We start from the raw sequence: 2,701 nt of genomic DNA, 5'->3' as shown, positions 1-2,701 counted from the left end.
AACCGATGATTACAAGTCAGAGTTGGAAGGGCCCTTGACAATCCCCAAGGGAACCTTGCAATTAGATTCCTGGGGGTCCTAATTATTAGACTCTCCCACAGCCCTACAGACACCATGCTCATGTTCCACATCAAAGCTACTTATTTGTGCTACCTGTCATCGCCTTTGCAGCGGGGTGAGGAATGCCCTTCTGTTATATTTCCTCAGATAATCTGATGTCATCAAGAGTCAAAGAAGAAACCAAGTCTTGGGAGGACGTGTACCCAAAGTGGTCCACAACCAACTGATAAAGGAACTTGATCAGAGGAAGAACAAATGATCAATTGCTATTTCTTTCCTTCTAGAGAGCACTTTGAACCCAGAAGAAACAATTCTGCACAAACCAGGCTATGAAATGCAGAGGGTAAATGTGTCTTCCCTACATCGGGGGACTCTGAGAAATTTTGTTTGTCTTCAAAACTGGCATGAAAATACCAACCCACTCTAAATATAAGGTTTCCAGTTTCATTTCCCGAGATTCACTTTAGAAATAAGTAGAAATGGGGTGCCTGGGTGGTGCAGTCAGTTAAGCATCTGACTCTTGATCTCAGCTCAGGTCAAGATCTCGCAGTTTGTGAGTCCAAGCCCCACATCGGGTTCTGCACTGATGGTGTGGGGCCTGCTTGGGATTCTGTCTCTCCTTCTCTCTGACCCTCCCTGTTTGTGCTCCCCCTCTCTCTCTCTATCTCTCTCTCAAATTAAATAAACTTTAAAAAAGGAAAGAAAGAAGTAGAAATGAAGGAAGATTACCTGCTCTTATTTCTACATACTCTTTCAGGAAATCTGAGTATTTTGGTTGAAATGTAAAATAATCTGTAGTAGCTTGTCTTCTGTAATTTAAACAAACAAAAAATAAACTCTTAGGTCCCACCCGTCTTACAAATCATAATCTCTAGGAGGGGGGCCCAGGAGTCTGTATTTGAACTACCTCCCAGCTCATCTACCTGTTGCTTCCCTGACTTCATGCGTCTGCATGACCTTTGCTAAACTCACACTGGTGTCTGGCTCTTGTTCACTCAAGTTGTTTTAGATTAATTAACTTTAAAATTTTAGTCATCCTAAACAATATCCATTAAGTCACGGTTCTAATGCACTGTTGCCTAAAAGTGCACATCAAAACTAGTTTAAAAATCCGCTGTGCGCCAACCGAAGGCATCCCTGTACCACCTGCTACTGAATGCTGCAATGACACCCTAGCCTTGTTCTTCCAGGACTTCTCTTGCTGGGCCTGGGTGCCCTCACACAGCCCTGTGGAAAGCCCCTCACTTCGAGGATGTACCCCCCTTCCCTTCTCCTTCCCCTTGTTTTGTTACCCCAACCAAACTGGCTTTTTTTATTTTTTTTTTTTAGTGTTTATTTATTTTGAGAGAGAAAGAGAGAGAGAGAAGGGGAGTGGAGGGGCAGAGAGAGAGAGAGAGGGAGACAGAGAATCCCAAGCAGGCTCAGGGCTTGAACCCACAAACCGTGAGATCACATGTCCCAAGCCAAAACCAAGAGTCAGACGCTTAACCGACCGAGCCACCCGGGTGCCCCCAAACATTTTAGATCTGATCTAAGAACAATGTCACTGGAGCACATTAATGCACGTTAAAATATAATTTGGAGGGGCACCTGGGTGGCACAGTCAGTTAAGCGGCCAACTCTTGGTTTTGGCTCAGGTCATGATCTCATGGTTCGTGGGTTCTAACCCTGTGTCAGGCTCTGAGCTCACAGGGTGGAGCCTGCTTGGGATCCTGTCTCCCTCTCTCTCTGCCTTTCCCCTGCTCTCTCTCTTTCAAAATAAATAAATAAACATTTGAAAAATATATATATAATTCAGTGATGGATAGCAGGTCTAATCCTTAATGTGCACAAGTGCCTTGTTTTCTAAGAAAGGGACTCTTCTCCAACAGATGTGTTCCTAGAGCCCTTTTCACCTAGCATCTTGCCAGTTACCAGGCCATTTCTCCAGCGTCAGTTCTTTCTAGTCCCCCTTGTTCACTGCTGCAGCCATAATGTTGTTTTGTGGTTTTTTTTGTGGTTTTTTTTGTGTTTTTTTTTCTAGTCCTCAGAACATACCCTACTTTCTCTTAATACACAGGCTTCTTCCTGATTCAGGCCTTTGCATTTGGTAGACTCCCTGAAGAGGCTGCTGCCCACACATTCATTTGGTTTCGACTTAAATGTCACCTCTTACCCAGAGGTAGCTCGTAACCAACCGAGCAACACCATTCCCCACACCAGCCACATCCTTCAGGTATCTGTCTAACGTTGGCTTTCAACCAGAGGTGGTATTGTAATTGTCACAACTCGTGGGGCCCATCTGTCTCCTCCAGTGCGTAGAGGACAGAGATGCTGCTAAACATCCTACAATGCACAGGACGGCCTCCACAATGAAGGGTTATCTGGCCCCGAATGTCACAACTGAGGAGCCTAGCTACCATTATGCTCTTTTTCCTCCGCATTAGAATTCGATGGTTTGGGGCGTTCTTCCCTACTAAATTGGAGCTTCTCAGGAACTGGATTTCAGGGTTGTTCTCTGCTCTACCCCCAGTATTTGGAGGAGCACTGGGCACACTTGACTCTCAAAACTTGCCCTACTTTCCCTTATCCCGGGAGCCCACAGCAAGTTGAACATGCCTGGCTCATGTTCAACAGATGAGCTTGAGAAAGCAATAAGTCA

This window comes from Leopardus geoffroyi, chromosome A1 (assembly GCF_018350155.1).
Source record: "Leopardus geoffroyi isolate Oge1 chromosome A1, O.geoffroyi_Oge1_pat1.0, whole genome shotgun sequence".
Lineage (NCBI taxonomy): Eukaryota > Metazoa > Chordata > Mammalia > Carnivora > Felidae > Leopardus > Leopardus geoffroyi.
This window is presented reverse-complemented; position numbering follows the sequence as displayed.